Genomic DNA, 8987 nt, shown 5'->3' on the forward strand with positions numbered 1-8987 from the left:
TCTTATATCGCCCTCCAGGGCCACTTGGGCCCTTTATAGATGAATTGGACACTCTCCTCAGCACTTTCTCTTTAGAAACCCCCCTAACTCTCCTTGGTGACTTCAACCTTCCATCAGCCCTGCTCCAATCATCCTGCCTTCTTCCCCTTCTCCACTCTTTTTCCTTGACCAACAGCAACATCTCTCCCACACACAAAGGAGGGAATGTCTTGGACCTGGTCTTCAGTCGTCCTTCTCCAACTTCTGACCTTTCTTCCACTCCCCTTCACATCTCTGACCACCACTTCCTGACCTTTACACTCACTGTACCTACAGGATCCACAACTGTCCCCCATCCATCCTTCATTAGACAAAACCTTCACACTGTCTCACCTTCATCTTTATCTTCCTGCATTCTTTCACATCTCCCAACCCCTGACTCATTCCTCTCCTTACCACTAGAGACCGCTACTAACTCTCTCCTCTCCTCACTTTCCCTTTCCATTGATCAACTCTGTCCTCTATCAACTAAACCCAAAAGGACTTCTCCCCCTGCGCCCTGGCTCTCCGATACATTGCGCAGCAATTGAAGAGTTCTTCGAGCAGCGGAGAGAAAATACAAGAAATCTCAACTTGACTTAGACCTACTGGATTACCAGAATCTTCTGCGCAAATTTTCTACTAACCTCACTACTACTAAAACTGCTTTCTACAAAGCAAAACTAGAAGCCTCTGCCCACAACCCTCAAAAACTCCACAACATCTTCTTATCCCTACTCAACCCCCCGACTCCCCCTGCCCCAACTTCCTTAACAGCTGATGATTTTGCCAACTTCTTCACAGGGAAGATTGAAAAAATCTGTGAGACATTCTCCAACACTAATCCTACTCTTCCTTCTGAAAATTCGACAACTACTCTAAATCAATTTTCTAAGATCACATCTGATGAAATCATTCAGATTATATCCACAGGCAACCCAACCACCTGTCCACTAGATACAATACCTTCTGCAATGTTTCAAACTATCTCCCCTGACCTCATCCCTTTCATTTCTTATATCATAAACAGCTCAATCTCATATGGCCACGTACCATCCGCCTTTAAAACAGCCAGGGTTCTTCCAATCCTAAAGAAACCCACTGCTGATCCTACAGACATTAACAATTACAGACCAGTTTCCCTCCTCTCATTTCTATCCAAAATCCTTGAGCGCTGTGTCTACAACCAGCTATCACTCAATTTATCACAGAACAACCTCCTGGATCCTAACCAGTCTGGCTTCAGAACAGCTCATTCCAGCAAGACTGCCCTTTTGGCGGTTACCGAGCAGCTACATGCAGCCAGATTGGCAAAACTGTCATCAGTTCTTATTCTCCTCGACCTCTCTGCTGCATTTGACACCATTAACCACAAGACTCTCTTGTCAATCCTGAAGAGGCTTGGAATTCGTGGCTCAGCATGGCAGTGGTTTGCTTCCTACCTTGATGAGCGATCTTACCAAGTGACTTGGAAAGGATCCACCTCTACCTCACGTAGACTCTCCACTGGTGTCCCTCAAGGCTCAGTGCTAGGTCCTCTCCTTTTCTCCCTCTACACGAGGTCACTTGGTGAGGTCATTTCCTCATATGGATTATCCTACCACTGCTATGCTGACGACACACAACTCCTCTTCTCCTTTCCTCCCTCTGATCTACATGCTGCTTCCAAAATCTCTGCATGTCTAACCGACATCATGTCTTGGATGGCAGCCCATCACCTCCAACTCAATCCCACCAAAACTGAACTAATATTCATTCCAGCAGGTTCTTCCAACTCTCCTTCTCGACTCACATCAGCAACCTTTCCCACTCATGCAGATTCCTTCTCTACAATATCAGACGAATCCGCCCTTATCTGTCAACACAGGCCACCCAACTACTGGTTCAGTCCTTAGTTATCTCATGACTGGACTACTGCAACTCCCTTCTAGCTGGTCTACCACTATGTACCATCCCACCTCTACAACTACTACAAAATGCAGCAGCACGACTGATCTTCAACCTTCCCAAGTCCTCCACACCGCCCCTCTGCTACGTTCCCTCCACCGGCTCCCAGTAGCTGCACGCATCAGGTTCAAAATACTGATGCTGGCCTACAAAGCCAAACATGGAGTAGCACCATCCTACCTCACAGCCCTTATTACACCTCACACTGCACCTCATTTACTCCGAGCCTCCAGTACTGCTCGCCTGGTCCCTCCATCTCTGAAGGTAAAAGGAAGACATTCATCTAGACTCTTCTCCGTCTTGGCCCCTCGGTGGTGGAATGAACTTCCCCTCGAGGTCAGAACAGCTCAGTCACTGAGCACCTTCAAACGACAGCTCAAGACCTTCCTCTTTAAAGAATATTTAGATTAAATTGTAATTTTCTTGTTGTTGAACTTTGTGTACAGAATCTACAACAGAGTGACTAAAAAGATGTATTCATAGTTGGGGTCCTAGTGAACCGGAATTGATCTCTTCATCGATGGTAACTTGAAAGCACGCTGTAAGTCGCTCTGGATAAGGGCGTCTGCCAAATGCCGTAAATGTAAATGTAAATGTAGTGGGGTAACACACTCGCCTATAAATCAGAAGACCCAGGTTCTTCTGTGTCCCTGAGCAGGACACTTCATCCTGAGTGTCTCCAGGGGGGGACTGTCCCTGTAACTACTGGTTGTAAGTTGCTCTGGATAAGGACGTCTGGTAAATGCTGGAATTGTAAATAAATGCAAATACATTTTTCATGTCAGGGGACCGCTACAGCTAAATAAAGATGAAGCACAATGAATTTAACACCAAGCAGCCGATATGGCCCCAAAATAATATTGCAATATTTTTGAGTAACCTGACAATAACAATAAATTTGACGATTTAGCAAACTATGCTTGCTAATCATTTTACAGCATAAACATAACTGGTTACCTAAAAAATACAGATTTTAGTGCAATAACTTTATCATAACCCTGACATTCAAAGTTCATTTTATATATGTTTAATTTATATAATTGATTACAAACCTCAGTGTTAAAATGAACTCAACTCTGAAAATGGATGCACAGGTTAACAATATTGTAAAATTGTGCATTTTTCAGCTGAGGCGCCTGTCTAAACTCAGCCTGTCCTTTCCAAGCGAAATCTGGAAACAGTGATCCACTCTTTCATTACATCCCGCCTTGACTTCTGTAATTCATTGCTTTTTCGGATCAGCCAGACATCTCTAGCTTGCCTACAATTAGTACAAAATGCAACTGCACGTTTTCTCACTGGTACAAACAGGCGAGACCACAGAAAACCGATCTTAGCCTCACTACACTGGCTCCCTGTCTGTTTTACAGTCCGGTTTAAAATTCTTTTTTTTTTTTTTTATCACCGAATGGCTCGACTCCTATTTATCAGACCTACTTATCCATGTCTGTTTTGATCCTGCTAATTTAACTTTTTTTTATTTTAATGTACAGCACTTTGGTCAGTTGTGTTAAAGTGCTCTATGAATAAATAGGGTATGGTATGGTATATGAAATTTGTTATATCACACTTCAAGTTTCCAACTGCTTTTATGGCTTTTGTCATAACTTTATATTGAAGTACTCAGTAGTACAAGAAGTACTACATACGTCATACTTGTTCAGAAATCTGACCACTGGTTATGGGGATAAAGTGACTTGTGTTATAGAATAGTTCTATTCAGTCTTAATCTTAATTATATATATTTTTTAATTCTCCCTCTATTTTGTGGACTGAAAAAGCCTGAATGAAACGTAACTAGTATTACGTAAAATAAAACCCACCATTACATATAAAGTTTACTAAAAATCTTTAGAGCACACTGAAGTAGCTTTCTTTGTTTTGGTGTTGTAGCGGGATTTCAGATCATCTTCATACAGACCAAAATGGAGTTTCTCTCACACTGTGGCATGGTGTAGGTTTGCTTATTTTCTACTCCACTAATAAGATATTCAGTGTTTCTCACTTCATTACGGAAGCCTATTTCTGTTACAGCAGTTACCGGTGGATCAATATGTAACGCAAAAACTACAGTTGTGGCTGTTTGGTGGGTTTTAAAAAGAGCTGTGCAATGGAAAAAATAAATATAGAATTATGAGAAAATTAAATACCTGCTGAAAAGTTTAGGCAGTGGCACATGTGGCGTGGTGGTCACATGACTTTCCAATGTGCAGCAAGGGCCAGATGAGATGGCGATGAAATTGAAATCATAATTTTTGGATGCCGCACCCTCTAAAATTGACACACAAATATCAAGAGCCTTATTTTTTATATCGGCCTCTCACGTTCAAATCTAGTCAGTAATTACAGACACTTATTCGTGTCTAGAATCTGAGGCCTGGACAACTGCATCTCCATATGTATTATTCCTGTTCCATTTTGCACTATTTTTACTTTGGTTATGTAGCCAGTTTGTCTGTGTCACTTCATGTCAGTGTGTAACGTTGTTAGCTCCTGGTTTTCGGGGAAATGTTATTTCGTTTCACTACGTACCGTCTAACATGCTGACGTGACAATAAAGCTGGTGGTGGTGGTCTAGCAGGTAAGGTCAGAAGGTTTTCACTTTGAATCCCGAACCGCCAAGGTGCCACTGTGGTCCCCTTGATGAAGGTCCCGTCCCCACACGCTGCTCCCTGGGCGCCTGTCATGGTGTCCACTGCTCACCGAGGGTGACAGTTAAATACAGACCGTGTGCTGTGCTGTGTTTCACAATTACAATTACTTTCACTTCAGCTCACTTCAACTTCAAAAAATAAATCAGTCGAAGGTTCTAATGGACTAACTGAGAAAAAGACAGTCTATATGTTCTTAAATTTCCCACCTAATGCAATATTAGACCAATGTTGAAATTCTTTTCTTGCCCTAGTGATTTTCTTTTCCAGATTTTTGACCAATTAAAACACTTTTTAGTATGGCAGTGTCAAGTTGAAAGTGAACAGGAAAATAAGACATTCCCTCTTTTTCTTAAGCAATATTGTAATTTGATTCTACTGCTAACAGAATTGTATGGATCTGTGGTTTTCATACACGTTTCAGACAAGTAATTATATTCTGGAGATGTTCAATCAATGTAAAACAGTCCTTGAATAATCATTATTGTTCAATAAATAGAGCTGGGCAATAATACTGTCACAGGGTGAGTTTTGTGACGCATTTGCAGACATGCTAGGGGCTGGGGAGGAGGATCGGGGACGTTTGGTCTGTGAGGGAGAGACTGGCGGGGAATGGGGACGTGGAGGAAGCAGTGGACGTGCTGCAGCGCGGCGGGAAGGGAAGTCGAGGTCCGTGGGGATTACCGGGGCAGAAGGGAATCGGAAGACGGCGGGTTTCAGGATTGTCCGGGATCGTGTGCTGGACGGGAGGACGTCTTGGGAGGGGAACATGGATTTCGTCGTGGTCCAAAGGATTAAGCAAGTCTCGGAGTCAGGGGCAGGCGAAGTTCGTTATTCATGGGTCAATAGATCTAGGTCGTGATTTAAGGGAGCGAGCGTCTCGAATGAGTTGTCTCATACAAAGAGCGTGCAGCGCCTCCTCGGGGTCACCCGACTTTTATACTCGACGCTGCACGCTTCCGTTTCCTCTTCCAGGTCGTGGTCTTTCTGGCTGGTCTGGCGCTCTCATGTTGGCCATGACAAATACAGATTTTTCTCCATTTTCATCTAGAGGCTAAAGTCTGTGCTTTTAATGTATCGGACGCTTCATTCACATGTCCACATAATGAAAAGGACTTCATGTTAAGCCACCCCACCAGCGCCAGGTTCATGACATGATAACAGCTGGAATGAAGGACACTTCCACTTCACACACAGCATTTCATGAAGAGGACGTGGACACAAAGTTTATTCGGGTACAAGAATTATCTTCACACCAGCAATCCATCTGGGGAGGAGAGTGAAACCGCAGCAACAACACAAGCGGGCAGCCAGCGACCGGGAATTATGTCAGGCCACTACTCAATCTCACTAAGCTTCCATGCAAACAATGTAGAAGAAATGTGTAAAGTATTATAACTGGGAGATCTTAAAACCTCCACGCATAATATAGTAAATATTAAAGCAAAATCTCATTTACATGAACAAAGATTACAGAATCGTGGATTTTTAAAAAAGTTTTAATGATGAGACATTTTAATGAAATTATTTTCATTTTTTATTTTAGTTTTTATTATTACAACCTTTTTTGTGCCGTTTCCCTGTGCTTTTGATCCCTCTGGGTCCCCCTAATGGTCACATATATTATTACAGTTAATTCTTGGCATCAACACGAACACACTGTCAAGATTCCGATAGTTTAACTAAATTAAGACAATACTGGTACAGTGAGCAAGTGTTTGTAAAAGGTTGTGGCATGCTAGAGCCCACACTCTCCATTATAACTGGAGGTTTATGTGTGTGTGTGTGTGTGTGTGTGTGTGTGTGTGTAAGCAAAATAAAATGTCCTATTCAGAAAGAATATTATTACTGAAGGACATAAAATAAATAATAAAGCAAGTAGGAAATATGGACATCGTCCTACATGTTTGTGATGGCGTTATATAATTATTTTGAGCCTTTACAAATCGTAGATTTGGTGAAGGGGTGGGTTACACAGGTGCACTGTGGACTGAAAAGACACCAAGAAGACAATGCAAACCCAAAAAGATAAGGTTGGACAATACAAGACAACTGATGTGTTTCTGATGTGTACACAGTAACAACTGAACAGCTGAAAGTTATTTAAAAAAAAATGGCAATAAAAACTATATATGACAGCCATAAAGCCAAAAATCATCACATGGTGCTATGGCCGCGTTCATGCTGCGCTGTTTTGTCCAGACTAGGTATGTAATTTAGCCTGGTTAAGCTGTCCTCCCTGCTGGACAACATCTCCCGCCCCATGCAGGAGACCCTGGCAGCACTGAGCAGCTCCTTCAGAGGCAGGCAGTGGCACCACGATGTGGGACGCAGACTCAGAAGGTCTCTCCTGCCAACCGCTGCCAGGCTCTACAACAGCTGACTACACAAACACACACATGCAATAGACTATTTCCATGTTCTTATGTGCAATATGTGTGTATTCACCCACTCTGTACATATGTAAACGTACTTAAATTCTACATATACAGACGTTCACAAATAGTTTTTTTATGTATATACTGATATATATTAAAAACTCACATCCACTGTTTTTTATAGACTATTTATTTGTATATTGAACTTTAATATATCTTGTAATATCCACTTTCTGCTGTGACAATGTGGAACTAATAAAGGATCATCTTATCACATCACACAATTCAGGATAGGAACTAGCAGGAACTATATTCTTCTTCTGTTCTTATAGATTATAGATTAATTTTCTTTTGCCTTGTTAACTTGCTACAGTGAAGCATATTTTGTATGTCATAATAAGGACAATATCCATAAATGAGGAGGTAAAATTTAATGTAATTTAATGTCTGGTAAATACTGTAAATTTAAACTTCACTGATGGTGTTGTGGTTTGTACTTTTTTAAAATGATTTAATTATTGCATTTGAGTATTTGATAAGATAAGATCGACCTTTGTTAGTCCCACAAGTGGGAAATTGCATTTGTCACAGCAGAAAGTGGATAGAATACAGAGGTAATAGCAGCAAAAAATAAATATGTATATGTATATAACTACAAATGTACAATTGAAATCTACACATGTACAATGGGTACACCTGTACAGTTGGTAATTACCGTGGTGTATTTGAAGTGTGTGTTTGTCTGTGTATGTGTGGTCAACTGTGAGGTCTTTGTTGTAGAGTCTGACAGCGGTTGGAAGAAAAGACCTTCTGAACCTCTCCTTCCCACATCGTGGGTGCAGTAGCCTGCCACTGAAGGAGCTGCTCAGTGCTGTCAGGGTCTACTGCATGGGGTGGGAGATGTTGTCCAGCAGGGATGACAGCTTAGCCACCATTCTCCTGTCACTCACCACCTCCACTGGGTCCAGAGGGCATCCTAGAAGAGAGCTGGCCCTCCGGATCAACCTGTTCAGTCTCTTTAAGGCCCCAGTGGAGATGCTGTTGCTCCAGCAATGCCAATGCCACTGCAGAGTCATAAAAAGTCTTCAGGAGTGGCCCCTGTACCTCAGAAGACCTGAGCCTCCGCAGCAGGTCCAGCATGCATAGAATTAGACGGCTCTGCATTTCTCTGTTACATGCACAGGAAACAAAGTGCTGACCTGCTCTCTCTCTCTCTCTCTCTCTCTCTCTCTCTCTCTCTCTGCATGTAAGCAAGCATTTCATTGCACTTTGTTCTACATAACTTCTGGACAAATCTCTCACAAAAAATGTCCCACGCATACATAAACATGAAGGAACAAGCATTCCACCTTTCTTTCCTGCTTTGCCTGCAGGTTGTATTTTTCATCAAACAGCTCCTCCCTGCCACACCTGAGTTAGGCATGGTACACTTTCACACCTTCTCACACACACACACACACACACACACACACACACACACACACACACACACACACACACACACTTTACCATGCACCGTCAGGCCTGTTCAGACAGAAAAGGAATGAGACTGTGTGTGTGTGTGTGTAAGTATTTTTAAAAAGTATTTTTACCTGGTTAAGCAATTCAGGGGGAATCAGATCTGTGGCTTCATTAGGAAACTATTGCTGGTATTGGGCTTCCCACCATCATCTTCCTCTTGCTAGTGAAGCAGTGGTAGATCAGTGGTATGATCAGACTGGGCCAGATTCCTGCTGCCCATTTCCAATCCAGCACCACGACCCTGTCAGTGGCTCATCACCTTTCCTACTTTGGACATCATACAAGTGCCCAGACCACATATGTAGACATCACAACTCGTTCAAATATTTGCATTTTGCCATCAGCTTCAAGAACAAGAATATCTGTAATAAATCCCACCCACTTTACTGAGATAATGCAAGTGTTTTCACCTTATAACAGCCATAATGTTGTGGCATATAACACACACACACACACAGTATATATTGTTGTG

This window comes from Denticeps clupeoides, chromosome 3 (assembly GCF_900700375.1).
Source record: "Denticeps clupeoides chromosome 3, fDenClu1.1, whole genome shotgun sequence".
In the NCBI taxonomy this organism is placed as follows: Eukaryota; Metazoa; Chordata; class Actinopteri; order Clupeiformes; family Denticipitidae; genus Denticeps; species Denticeps clupeoides.